This window comes from Ursus arctos, unplaced genomic scaffold (genome assembly GCF_023065955.2).
Source record: "Ursus arctos isolate Adak ecotype North America unplaced genomic scaffold, UrsArc2.0 scaffold_13, whole genome shotgun sequence".
Lineage (NCBI taxonomy): Eukaryota > Metazoa > Chordata > Mammalia > Carnivora > Ursidae > Ursus > Ursus arctos.
This window is the reverse complement of record NW_026622797.1, coordinates 10,312,646-10,326,792: the sequence shown is the minus strand read 5'-3', so window position 1 is coordinate 10,326,792 and position 14,147 is coordinate 10,312,646. Positions and strand designations below refer to the sequence as shown.

Here is a 14,147-nt window from a genome sequence, read left to right as displayed (position 1 = left end):
TAAAAAATGCTCATGATGGAATGTTTTATGTATAAAGACACGTAGATAGGAATGTATAGAATGTGCTATCGTGAGACGTAACTGTCAAAGATCAAAGAACGCTCGTGAGCCCACCGTCCAGCTACAGGAGTGGGGGATGTGTCGTTGTGTCTGCCTGTGTGTTCCTCCCTTCAGGCTTCTTCCTCTCCCCTGCCTCAAATACTCTCTGAATACTGTTTTAATGGTTCTTTTTGGGGTTTTCTGAAGAATATTATTACAAAAACTCATAGGGTATATATATCATTAGTTTTATTTAGTTTTGAGTTTTATAGAAACATATTTATAGAAACATACTTAGAATGACTATATCATTTTTCAGCCGAGCTGAGACACTTTGGGGGCAGGGAAGGGTTGCTATTAATAATGACGGGACAACAGGCATAAACTAGGAAGGTTCTTGGCACAACAGAAACTGTGGTTACCCATTCGTCCTGTAAATGGTCTCCTAGAATTTATTTTTTTAACTAAATATTCTGTTTCTAAGATTCATCCGTATTTTAAATAACAGCATTAAGTTAGCACATTTTGACGAAGGCATTCGATGTTAACCTTTCTTTCAAAAATATGTTTGTCCTCACAGAGATTGTAGTAAAACCTGGATTTATCTCTTTTTAACGTTTTTAAAGCTCTGAATAGTCTCTATTTCAGAATTCCTTAGACGGTTTTTGGTTGGGAGATGGTTTTTGAAGCATCACCTGCCTAAACACTGGCAAGTCACGTGTAGGATATTGTATTTGTCAAGCGAGAACGCATTGCTCTCTAAAGTGGATCAAAAGGGCTTTTCTTAGTTACTTCAATGAAAACTTTGCTGAGGTATAAAGATATTGTAGTTTTTCATTGGAAATTCCTGACATGGGTGATTCACGGTCTGCTGGTTTGCATACATACGTTCACCTTGCCGACGGGGACTGGGAAGCTTCTTGCTCACTGTTTGGGTTTGATGTGCTGTAGAACACATGCCCCAAGAAAAGCGCTCCCGTGGGACACACGATAGCACTTTGCGCAGGATAGCTCGCAGGCGGCACTGGCTTCAGGGTCTGCTCTTCGTCCTGTCGCACGCAGGGTTAGGTTGGTCAGCGGGTGACGCTTCTGATGACCCCATCTCAAACGAGGCCCGTTCCTTACAGTCACTGCAGGTCGGGGCCTGAATACGATTCTCTCTGTCCGCTTCCTGGGAAAGTAAGTTTTTAGTAGAAAGCTCTCAGATTTCTTGGAAATGTTGTTTAAAGCGTCCAGTTTGTTTTTAAACTTGGGTCAGAAATGCGAGCTGCCCAGGGCCTCCGTTTTCATCTCACCGTACACTCCGGGCAGCTCCTCTGCACCCGCCCGGCACAGGCAAGAGACGACGCAGCGGAAGTTCCACTTCTGGGGGGAGGAAAGCTCTCCAAATAGATCTGTAACCGTGTGTGCTGAGCGCGAAGCTACGAGTCACGGAATTGTACACAGCAGGGCACACGGAACGTGTCTCTCATCTTCGTGTTATGCTAGGAGGAATGACCTCCCGGGGACTCTGCTCAGCAGTTTCGGCACCTGTTCACTTTTCTCCAGGGTGGAATCACGAATAACATTTCAGCGGGATGGACTTTCATAATCATCTGATCTCACCTCCGCAGTGTACTGGCGCTTCCTTGTCGTGTAACCTTGGACAGGCCTCCAAGGCTCTCCGTGCCTCAGTTTCTGCATCTGTAAAGATGATAACCGTGTCTCTTCGCGTTCCTGTGAAGTTGAAATGTGTTGCTGCACAGGAAGCAGACACAGGGTCCGCCCTCGGTGCGTGTTAACCGCCGTGGAGGTTACGGTATCGTTACCTGAGACCTGGAGGCTTGCCCCCGAGTCCTGCCCCGAGCAGCGCCGGTGGTGTTGGCAGCGAGTCTTCTGACCTTACTCCAGTGCTGCTCTTGCACAGTTCAGAAGACGCACATGCGGTTTCCAGTGGTGATTTGCTGTGTTTACTGAGGTCACTCAGCAGGACTGCCTTCGAGCGAGCCGTGAAAGCATACTGTATCTTCACGAAGTTGAATCCATGTTTCTTCTAACTTGAAACAGAAAGGATAGGTTAGTGGTTGATCTTCTTGGGTCTGAGAAGGCCAAGGGGAGACCAGAAGACAAGGGGAAGAATCTACCCTTGCTTCATTTAGACCATGGGCAAATTGTTGTTGTGATGTGATGGGCAGGCAGTCTTAACATAAACTTTTACAGTAGAGGTAGTTTAAAATCCAGGGTTACTTCTCACACTTCTGCATGTGTCGAGACAGCATCAGCTAACTGACCAGTACCATCCTCTTCGTGGCCAGGTGCAGTTGAGCAGGTTGCTCACTGGACAAGGACATGGGCCGGAGGGGTAAATGAGAGTGAAATTCAGGCTGCTCTCCTGTGGGAAGGGGCGCCCTTTTTTAATTCATACAGAGGAGCCACACATCTATCCGCATGCTTGCCCCGGACCTCTTGGTGGTCATCCTCCGTGGCTTGCGTCTAGATAATACCTGTTTCTCCTCCTCTGTTCCCAAAGCTAAGCCAAGAGACGTTCAAACATCGGTTTTTGATAGATCCTCATCATCAACCTTAGATGTTGTTATCTGAAGAGGATTTGTTAAAAATCATGCAGGTTTTATTGAAAAAAAATTTGGTCTTCTCTTTGCCTCCACCTAGCCTCTATGCCCTTGTTTGTTTGTTTGTTTTTCTTTTTTTAATGTATTTATGTGAACTTGGTCATAGGTAATAGAATGATGTTTTAAAGATGGTCATAAAGTTGACTGATCTTTTTTTATTTAACCAAATACAAAGATACCTTCCCTTAGAGAATAATTAGGCCCGTTTAGTAGTCTCACCTTCTCCTTTCCCATCCCTAGTCCTCATGTTGAAGTTTTGTGATTCCATCCGTCAGGTCCTAAGCTGTTGTGCAGGCTACCGCCATTTGCTTCTGAGTCTGTCCTGGTGACGTACAGATACCAGGTGGCGATCGCCTGGTGTCCCGCCCAGGGCAGGAGACTCCAACTGCTGCTTTGGGAACATCTGTGTGGAATTTCCACCCCCCCCCCCGTTTATTTTTCTGTCTGTAATCTTGTGCGTTCTTCCCCCCCTCCTTCCTCTCGTTCCCAGCTTAACTTGTTTCTTCTGACCTCACTTCTCTCCCGTTACCTGCTGCTGTAGCTTGCTACTGCCGCTCCGTGTGTCACACATTGACTCTTTAAATCATTGTCTCTCTGGCACGTCATTGTTAAGCGCGCAGCTGGTGTGTAGCCGATAGCCGCGATGAGGTAAAGCCAAACTGTTGTAGGGGCTTCTTCCTACTGTTGCCTCCCAGGGTTCGTGGAAAAAAGAGCAATCCTTTTTCTCCATCTCTGTCCTGGTAAATGAAATTGACAGCTAATGAGAACTATCACCGAGGTAGATAAACAAAAGCCCAGGAAAGCATCCCGAATGGCTGAATCTGTTTCTTGCCCATTAAACCGTTTCTCCACCCACTGCAAATTTGCCCTCCTGTCCTGCTGCCTCACAAACATTGTGAGTGTCATGGGAACAACTACTGTGATGCACGCTGGCACCGTGTCGGCCCTGGCACACCCCTAGCTCAGCGGGGCTTTTCCTTCCTGCGTTCCTTTGAAAAGCAGGATGGAGATTTTCTGTGGTAAGTAGCCACATGGATCCTCCCTTTGTTTGCACATTACTGGGCTCCGCACGACAGCAGTCTATAGTTAGAAGGTAAAGAACCCCAGCCCTGGTCGTTCAGCGTAAACAAGCATTGGAGAACCAGAATGCGTGCGTTAGACGTTCGCCAGCGCTGTGATACATTTTCTTGTTTTTACTTTTTGTTTTCATTTCTCCCTCCTCTTTGTATTGGTGTATTTATATTTAGAGACAGAAATGAAATATCTTCATCTTTCTAATTGGTAGTGTGCATGTAGATACACATTTAAATCAGGCAAATCTAATGTCGGGTACAATTGATTTGAAAGGTCTGATGTTAGACATGTGGTTTCCCTTCTAATAAATGATCCCGTTGTACTTTTGCTGCTTACTGGCTCACATCCTAGAGTTATTTACCTTGGTTTTAGGAAAGTAAACTGTTGGGTCTTGAATGTATTGTGTAGATCTTACACTGGGCCTCATTCGTCCTAACGCGTCGAAAAGCTGACACAGCACAACATCAGAATGCATTGCTGTTGCCAGAAGATTTAGTGGGTGTTAATTTCACTTGTCTTGCCTCCAGAGCCAACCATGCCAGTTTACTAACAAAGCAAAAATGTAAATAAGCCCAACTTTTTTTTATTTTTATTTTATTGGCCAAAGGCTTTTGTCAGCTTTTTCCTCCATGTGCTGTAAGCAGCAACAGTGTTTAAATATTAAGTAGGTTGAACATACAGTGGGGAGTGGTGATGGGCAGGCAAAAATTAACTGTTCGTAGCCTGATAAACATTTTTGTTTATAAAAACTTTAAATATTCAGACTGCTGAGAATATTCATTGGTTTTGCTAACAGAGATCTAAGGATAGTAACTGTAAATCCCTGAATAGATTTTCCTCGTGCTTTTTTTTTTTTAAGCACTTGACATCTGCACCAAGTCCAATTTTAGGTGGCATTAAGACCCTTTCGTCTGACAGCAGAAGGGCTGTTGATTATAGTCGGCTAGGACCAAATATACAAATCTAGGTATTCACGTTAGCATCATGATGAATAGATGTTTGTTTTCATGGCCATTCCTCCTGGCTTCATCCTAGGTGTTTGTTCTAAGACTAATCAAAGACCCCATCCTCCTGGCCATCATCAACAGAGATAAAGTTTCATCGTATATGAAAGTAAAACTCTCTCTTTTTAAGTTTTATGTGCCTTGCTGTTTGAGGTCTCGCCTCCCACATCGCCCCTCAGCAGCTTGACTGTCGGCCGGAGCGGAGGGGAGAGAGAGAGAGAGAGGGACAGAGGGAGATAGCATGCACTGGAGAGGCTGTGGATCAGGGCTGTTTAAGAGCTGAGAGACCAGGAAGGAGGAGGGCAAGGTGGAGCGAAGTCTTTCATTAATCTTTGAAGAGCAGTCCTCATCAGTCGACCTTTTGCTATTCATGCCTCCCTCCTCTGGAAGCTCTCCTTTCCCTCCCTCTACAGTTAGCTGGAGCATTTCCCTGGGTGCACCCCTGCACACGGTCCCCAGGGACACAGCTGCTTCCGGGGAGCTTCCCCCAGGTGCACCCCCTCCCGCCCCCGGCACTCCATGCCCCTTGACCTGTGCAGACTCAGACCCGGCAAATACCTTCAGTTGCTGTCCTTCGAAAAGGATCACAGGTTTTGAGAGCCCATAGAATTGGGTTGCCAGAGATAGCCCTTCCACTCTCTTAAAGTTACTTTACAGCTAAGCCTGATTCTCTGAAGCATGATCATGTCAGTTCCTGGGTGGTGAGCAGTGCATCCAGCATACCAACTAGTCCTGATGACTTTGGACCCCTCAGGAAAATCTCAGGTACTAAAGGAATGAAGTCCAAAAAGGGTGGCACATATTCGATTACATATGGGAAATGACTCTTTGGGGGCAGCGCTGGGGTATATCCTAAGTACGTGCTCACCTGTTTCTACCCTCCACTTAGCCAAGTCTGCGGGAGCTAATAGAGCTGCAGATACAAACAAGAAGATACTCTGGTCAAAAAACTAATTTTCTTGCTTAATTTGACATTCAGACAAGCAGATTCTGGAAGGATGCTATAATGGGAAAGAGAAAAATGAATTGCATTTAGGAGTTAGTCATAGGCTGGAGTGAACAGGAAGGATTTTAGTGAGAGGAAATGATAGTTCCTGGTCTAATTTGTCAAGATTAGTACCTATAAAATGAACACCGAGGGTGCAAGCCATATCTCTCGATTTTTTTTTTTTTTAATCCATTCCCCTTGGATTTTTAGAACTCTTAGAGCTGAAAGCTTAACCCATCCTAAATAAAGAAATTTTCCACTTTTCAGTTTATCTTTGCTTAAAACTCAGGGTAAAATTGTGAGTTCATTTCACTCTGTGTAAGTGGTTCTAAACCAGTTTCCTGTCACGGTCTCTTCAGGAACATCTCGGAGACGGCACTGCCAGGAATGACACGTTTTTTACTTGGAAGTGTGCACAGTCACCCTACCTGGTAATCTTATTTTAAAACATCTCTCAAGTGCTCCTTTTTGGCTGCTCTCGAAGTAGAAATCCTGCAACAGCTTGTTGCAGGGAAGATGCATGCTGCTTATTGGCAAGCCGAGTGGGGAGAAAATTCTTAAACACAAAATGCCATTGATATATCCATGTTTTTATCTGTGGCAGCCTGGAAAACATCAATTCAGGAGTTCTACAAACCATGGAGAACTTCAGCCAGTGTTTTTTTCCCCTTGCAAAAAGTAAACTATTTGTATGTTCTACAAAACAGTAATTTCACATCCATCCCAAATGATGCTTAGCCACGCTGAAGAAAGCAACAGTATATTTTGTCTTTGAGAGACGTGTGAGTGTATCTCCGTGTGGCTTAGATACTAGAGCCCTCCCCTTTAGGGTACTAATTTAAAATTCAGACCAAGAGCTAGGTTATAGAGACCCAGCACTTCAAGGATGTTCTTCTCCTGCTGTTTCTAGAGTGCAGGCTCCCCACTGCTGACCTGCAGCCAGATCCTTGCATTTGAAGCTACCTTTTTCCTTTTGAGGCCCCTCCTGACCCAAGTCCGGTATTCTGGTAGTTGAGGAATGAATATTTCTTCTTTTTTTCGAAAAGAGAAATTTTGTCAATTCTTCTATTCCAATAAATTTCAAATTAAACCTTTTCCACTCCTCCCACATTCAGAAATAAGAGAACATTAAGATTTTCTCAAAATACACATTTCCAGGTGGTTCTGCTCCCCCTCTCAGTTAAAATTAAGTTATGCAGTTCAGTTCAAACTCTCCTCGGTTTCCATTCCCTTTCTTTGGCCTTCTGCATATGAAAACATAGGAAAGCCTGTGTCACCAGGGTAATGCTTGTGTCTCCTTCCCGCTCTGTACGATTAGTGATGACTAATGTGTTTACGTGGCTGATCCAGCAGTCCACGCCCACTTCTCTATTATTTTTTTTACACTGTTCATGGAAGAAGCACTTCAATCGCCTTGTTGACTGTTCGATTTCAGTTCTTGAGCTGAGTAGACTATCAGCCGTCTAAACTTGTGCTTAACTGACTGCTGTTGCTCCTTGAATCAGCCGTGTGCTGTGACTGTCGAAATGCCGTTGGCATCGTCTTCACGGGGAGCGAGCGAGGGGTCGGAAGGGAGGGTACCAAAGCTTCTGTGAACCAATTTCAGCCTGAAAGTAGAAGTTTCACAAATCATTCAACTACGACTTTTGGAAAATGGCAATACAATGAGTAGTACGTATAAGTCGAGATGTCCTAAAAGCTGATTTCACCAACTTCTGATCTGTTACTGTATTTTCTAAAGGGAATAGATACCAGTTGTGAAGGGAACAAAACCGCTTTTACAGCGGGTGTTATGTTTATTTCTCTATGTTCCGATAGCCGTGGAGCCAGGATTATGATGATGTGTTGATTGATTATAGCCGTTAAGTCTCTTACTAATCAGTTTCATGACTTACTCTCAGCTCACACCCTTGCACCTTTGATTTCTCTTCCATAACAGGGTGATATGGGTTGTCATTGACTAATGAAGAACAGAATTGGTTTCGGCATGAGACAAACGGAATGCCGACACCAATCCTAAAATGCATTAATCTTTAATAATTCACATCTGCATGTTTATAAATGATATAACCAGGGATTGTTAATGTTGATATTCTCCCTTCCAAACAGAAAGTGACATAGGAGTTTGTACTTGCAAACTGCATTAAATGCATATAGCCGAATGCCAAGAATGTGACCTTGCTGAGGATGCCAAATGTATTAATTCATTGGGTGGCTTTTTGAAAAGTAGCATGTTGTACTTCTGCTATTGGATAAATCAGGTGCTTTCCTGAGGAAGGCCAGCTGGCCCAGCTGCGCATTTTCCTTCCGTCCTTGTCTATCGTTCTCTTTCATTCATTAATTCAGCCAAGTACTGAATACATCTTCTGCTGTGGACATGTTTCTACGAACTGGGGAAAATGCGTGGAACATGAATGACGAAGGGCCCTGTCCTCATGAAACTTAAATTCTAGTGGGAAAGCTGGGAAGTGAGCAAAGAAGTATATAATTTATTGTCAGGTATTGTGAGGGGAAAAATCAGGTTGCTCGTTTTAGATAGCAGTGATTGGGGAAGGTGTCTCTTAGAAGCTCAGTGAACGAAGGGCAAAAGCAAGCCATGCAAATGTCTGGGAGAGAGGTATCCCCGCAGAGCCACGAGCAAGCGCGCAGGCCCTGAATCAGTAGTGTGTGTGGTGTGCTGGGCAGGGGAGACACAAGGAAGTCACTGGGGCTGGGGCACAGTAAAAAGGGGGAGATGGGGACAGAATGGGTAGGCAGTTAGATTAAGAGAGTAACCAAGGGCCAGCTTATAAAGGGCTTGTAGGTTATGATTAGGACTTAGGAATTTAAAGTCTGATTGGAAGACACGTGGCATGTGGAGAAGGCAGAGAATGGCATGATCCAATATAGGCTGCTGAGTGGACTGTAGGGGGTGAGGGTGGAAATGGGGAGACTGGCTAGGAGGCTACTTCAGTAGCCTATGGGAGGTTGGTCATGTCTGGGTGTGTGCATAGCAGAAGGGGGCAGAAGAGTTTTGACCCCTAAGATCGGATTCTGTAGAGTGGAAGACAAAGGAGAGACAAGTTTTTGAAGGGGGAATCACGAGTTTGGTTTTGAACATGTGACATTTGAAATGTTTATTAGGCATCCAAAGGGAGATTTTGAATAGGCAGCTGGTTCCAAGAAGAATCTGGATTCTGAGCAGAGATCTCAGCTGCAGAAGGAAGTTTGTGAGTCATCAGGGTTCTCGATGACATTACCTGGGACACCTAGCCTGCATCAAAGTCACCTTGAGGGCTTGGAAAAGCGGGTGACTGGGCCCCACACCCAATTCAGTAGGTTTGGGGTAGGGCTGGAGAATTTGCATTTCCAGCAAGTTCCTAGTTGGTGCTGAGGCTGCTGGTCTGGGAACTGCTGACCTGGGAAATGAGTGAAGATCAGTGGTTCCCAGCACTGGCTGACAGAACATCCTGGGAGAAGACGGGTGCGAGGCCCAGCCCCAGAGCTGCCCCGAGTTCACAAGGCTGACTGCGGTCCTCCGTCAGTACTTTTTTAAAAGCTCTCTAGGTGATTCTCGTGTGTAGCCAAGGTTGAGAAATACTGAGAGAAGAATTCTGAGGACTGAACCCTAGGGTGCTGAGAAGTGTAGAGACTGAATAGGGAGAGGAACAGCCGGTGGTGTAAGTGGAAAACCTGGGAGAGTGTCGTGTTCTGGAAGCCCCGCAAGAAAGTGTTTCTAGAATATGGAGAGACCCAACTGTGTCCAGGACAGCTTAGCACCTCCCTCAAGGTGTCCCGAGGGCATGTTTTGGAAAGAGTTGGGTCTGTGTATGTATTGGTCACAGGAAATTTTATGGATAAAGAGCTCATTTCTTTAGGGCAGCATATTGCCATTTTTTTGACCTTTCTATAAATACGTTGTGATTCAGTTGAAATTATAATGTCACAGGAAGAAAATTCTTGTGATAAAATAACTGCTATATTCTCAGGCCTAACTCAGATATTAATAGAATTCCTAGTTTCACAATTGTTCCTTTAAGTCTGTTTCACACAAAAATCCAAGAATCATGTCATTTAAATTCTACTTGAAAAAAGACAAAAACTCGTATTTTTTGAGAGCTGAACCTCAGTGTATAGTTTTGGGGTTTTTTAATGTGGCATCAGTGCCTTTTATTAGAAGAAGACAGAGGGACATCTCAGCTTTCCACAGTTTGGCTATCGTGGACACTGCTGCATAAACATTGGGGTGCAGGTGCCCCTTTAGATCACTACCTTTGTATCTTTGGGGTAAATACCTAGTAGTGCAATTGCTGGGTTGTAAGGTGGCTCTGTTTTTAACTTCTTGAGGAACCTCCATACAGACGAATTGATAAAGATGTGGTTCATATATGCAATGGAATATTACTCGGCCATCAGAAAGGATGAAGACTTACGGTTTACATCGACGTGGTTGGGACCGGAGGGTATTATGCCGAGCGAAATAAGTCAATCAGAGAAAGACAATTATCGTACGGTTTCACTCATCTGTGGAATGTAAGAAACAGAGCAGAGGATCATAGGGGAAGGGAGGGAAAACTGGATGGGAAGTCATGAGAGAGGGAAAAACCATGAGAGGCTCTTAACTATAGGAAAAAAACTGAATGTTGCTGGAAGGGAGTGGGAGGGGAATGGGGTAACTGGGTGACGGGCATCAAGGACAGCACGTGTTGTGATGAGCACTGGGTGTTACACCCAACTGATAAATGATTGAACTCCACATCTGAAACTAATGATGTACTATATGTTGGCTAATTGAATTTAAATTAAAACATATATATATATAATTTTTTTAAAAAAGAAATAGAGGGAACTAGGTCAGTATTCCATGTTTTAATACTATTGATTGTGATTTTATGTCAGCTCTTTGCTCCTAGAGCTGAATTCTTCTTGCCTGGACTGTCCCTCCTGCCCCTTGCTAGCCTGGTAAACTCCTCCTGATCCGTCCATGCGACAGAGTCCAACTGTCCCTCCGTGGTCCTCCAGGTGGCCCAGGGGCCCGTCAAAGGCAGTGAGCACTGCTTCCTTTTTTTCCCTGGTGCCAAGCATAATGCCTGGCAAGTCAGAACACACTCAGTAAATGCTGACCAAATTAAAGAGCTTCCAGTTTGCTTAGAATAAACAGGAACTCAAGAAAAGTAAGTTCTGAAATTGATTACTTATATGACCTTTCCTCCTGTGGGCTGGAAGCCATCTTCGTGCCTTTGTATTTCACAATTTATGGGGTCATTCTATTTCTCTTTCTCCTGAAAGAGATTCCATTGTAACAGATTATTTTGCTTTCTTTTCCCTTAAAAATAGAACCGAAATAGTGGTCGTAAGCTGTGTCAGTCTAAACCAGACCTCTGCATATGTAGACCCTGTCTGATTTCAGTCCATTGTGCACAGAAATTGTGCCATATAAATATCAGAACATAATTCTGAAATTGTCCAATATCCAACTTTTTCATCATCTCATTATTTGAAATATCTATTACTACTAACCCTATTTTCCAAGAAAATGGCCGATTAAGAACAGATTGGCTGTGGGAAGTTTTGTCATTACCCAGATAATATTCCCATCTCCTAAGTAAGTGGTGTCCGCATTGGCTAACAAACATGGAGTGGGGAATGTTAGCTAGTACAGTAGAATCTGGGCTTCAGCAACACAGGAATGCTATGCTTAAGATATTTGAGGGGCGCCTGGGTGGCTCAGTCAGTTAAGCATCTGCCTTTGGCTCAGGTCATGATCTCGGGGTCCTGGGATCGAGCCCCCCATTGGGCTCCTAACTCAGCAGGGAGTCTGCTTCTCCCTCTCCTCTGTTCCTACCCCCTGCTCCTGCTCTCTCTCACTCTCCCTCAAATTAAAAAAAGAAAAGATCTTTTAAAAATGTAGTATTTGAAAGTGACAAGGAGAGGAAGATGAAAATGTGTGGAAAACGTACATTTCAAAGACGTACTTGCTGAACACTAACTTGAAGTCTGAAATAAAAGAATTGATAAAAAATCCACGAGCAGATGGTCCAGAACATCTTCCCTCCTGTCCTTGTTTCCACAGTCCGTATCCTGCACTCTCAGAATGACCCCCATACCAGAGGCCCCATGTGACCTGGGCGTGGCCCACCAGACCCCTCTGTAATCAGCCCTGAGAGTGTCGCTTTGCCCGTGGACAGCTTCCATTCCTAGCCATACTCTGCTGCTCAGCGGCACAGTGCTGAGAACACGGCTGCTGCCTCTCACCCCGGGGCCGGCCTAGGACCTCTAAATAAAAATCACAAAGCCACGTAAAGTATCGCCTGTCCATCTTAGAACGTAGAGATTTCAGTCAGAAGCCTTGCATTTCTTTAAGTTCTTCAGCATAATGCGATGCTTTAGCCTTCTGTCAATTTTAAAAGTAGTGTTTTTATTTTTGTTTTTGTTTTTTTTAGGAGGAGAAAGAAATGGGGGGCAAGGGACAGAGGGAGAGGCAGAATCTTAAGCAGACTCCACACCCAGCGCGGAGCCCGATCTCATAACCCTGAGATGATGATCTGAGCTGAAATAAAGAGTCAGACGCTTAACTGACTGAGCCATCCAGGCACCCCTAAAAGTAGTTTTATGCCAAGAATTTAGAAATCTTAAGTTTCATCACCAAAAAAAAAGCATTTGTGATTTAGTGTAATTATAGATGCAGTGAATTTTTAAAGCCTTCAGAGAATAGCATAGTATCGTAATACATAAATTGACAATTCCATATCTGCAAAAGAAATCTATAGAAACGATGTTGCCTATAATACCAGTATTTTATCTCTTGGTCCCAGATTTTTAGATACTGTGCTGTTTTCCTCAAATTCTAATATTTAATAGCCACGTTGTGTATCTTTTCCTGTTACTGTGCGTCTGCAAGCGGCATAGAAAGGCCCGCGGGCTGACCACGTGCACCACCTCTGGGTCTGGCCAGCAGGTGTTGGTCCCTGCGAGGCCCATGAGCACGGCTGTGTGGGTTTCTGGTGTGGATCCAGGGGGATTCCAGTGAGTAAGCATCAGCGTGTGGCACTTTTCACAGCTACTCGTGTGTGCGGTTGAGAGTTGTCATGACATGTGGGGACCCAGAATGAGAAATCCGTGACAAGAGAGGATGGAGGCAAAGGAAACTTTTATTAAAGGAAAGAAAGTGCCTTGGCTTTAAAAAGGCCCGTCTCTATCAGGCAGCACAGAGCAGCGATCAAGTGGAAAAAAGGGAGCAGGCAGGCGCCTCATCTAATCTTTCTCCTGGGGGCCCAGGTGGACAAATTGGCAACCCTGTTCACAGCTTTTTTTTTCCTCTCCCCTTTGTACCATAAGAACTGCTAATCGGATCCATGCTGCTGCAACTGTGGTTAGTTATTAACAGAATAAAAGCAGATTTCTTCAAAAGAACGGGTGGGGGAAACGACTATACAAAATTGCAAGGTTGTTAGAATCTTAAATGCACAGCAGTCGATTTTTCCCTTATTCTGAATTATACGATGAATACAAGTCTTTCATCTGTCACTATACCCATTTCTTCAGAAGGCAGCCAAATATTAAGCTTCTCAAACAAAAAAGGAATCTTAGAAAGAGGAAAAATATTGAGGAGGAATAAGAATGGGTAAGAGTGGGGGGAAATTAGGTTTTGTTTTTATTAATTTGTCCTAGTGAGAGAGATATAAACTGCATGCTCGATCTGCTTTCCCCTCCCCTGCCTCTTACCTTACATCAAAGCAAGGATTAGAGCAGAATTGGCTGGTAGCTGTGTCGCATTCTGTGTCTGGTATCGTGCATGAGTCAAGTTCAGAACCTACCAGTTCCTTAGAGGCGACAGAATGCCGCAAAGCTACGCTTCCCTGGGCCAAGCTGTGTTCTGTCCGAGCGCACGTATACTTCCCCCACCCCAAGGGGGGTTTTCTGTACCCCACAGACCTTCGGATTGGATACCTGAGCTGGAAAGCTGTTGAAAAGAGGGTGTGTCCATGAGAATGCTGAGTATAGACAGGGAGCACATTTTCAGTCCGGTAGTGGGTACCGTTCAGTGCGCCTCTGATGTTCGTAAGGGAGACCTCCTGAGGTGCCCAAGACACCCAAAGATGGACGTGGCTCCTGCTTTCAACCAAATCACATTTCTGGTCCTGTCACCGATTTCCTATTCATGTCTTCACACCTGAAACGAAGTAGAGTTGATAGACTTTCCCTGAAGTTCTGTCATTTATTTGCTGGCCATTTCTTTTTTTCCATAACCACAGTTCAGTCACTTCACCAGAGTAATCGGGGGGGGGGGGGGTGTGCAGACCACCTAAACTGAACGGGGCTGGGCGGAGCATGGCCGGCCACGTGGAGCCACATTGCTCAGGCCCGGCAGCGGCAATAGGGCAAAAGTGAAAATCATGCTTCAGTAAAACCAGAAACCACCTTTCCCACTCCTTCCAGGCTACTTGGGAGTAG

The 14,147-nt window shown here is 44.7% G+C and overlaps 1 protein-coding gene across 12 annotated transcripts in view; it reads left to right on the top strand.

The window, feature by feature from the left end:
- The window catches only part of ARID1B (AT-rich interaction domain 1B), a 429,634-nt gene that overhangs the window by 302,973 nt on the left and 112,514 nt on the right, over nt 1-14,147 (top strand). The gene's annotated exons all lie outside the window — the stretch shown is intronic.